The sequence below is a fragment of the Pygoscelis adeliae genome, unplaced genomic scaffold, assembly GCF_000699105.1.
Source record: "Pygoscelis adeliae isolate BGI_AS28 unplaced genomic scaffold, ASM69910v1 Scaffold38, whole genome shotgun sequence".
NCBI classification, from domain to species: domain Eukaryota; kingdom Metazoa; phylum Chordata; class Aves; order Sphenisciformes; family Spheniscidae; genus Pygoscelis; species Pygoscelis adeliae.
The window spans coordinates 210,786-211,113 of NW_008825614.1; positions in this window are offsets into that span (position 1 = coordinate 210,786).

Sequence of the window (328 nt, forward strand, 5' to 3'; positions counted from 1 at the left end):
CGCTCTTGCTTTTGTTTTGTGGCATTCCATACCCACTTTGCAAGGATGTAAATAACTGCATGTGTTTAAAAATACGTATTTTCAGGTTCATCTTTCCTGCGTTTGACAGAACTAAGTAATCCCCTTACACTCCCACCTTTTGTCTGCTCTATGGGTGTGAGCTTCATTCTGTTACCACTTACTTTAGTCAAAATCAGAGGTGTTAGTTTAAATAACAGTGTTGTGCGAAGTCAGTGCATTTTGACTGCAATGCCTTAAGGAGCGCACACAGAAGCAGCACAGCAGACAGCCTGCAGAACGGGAGAAATTATCCGCAGCTTGTAGGCTA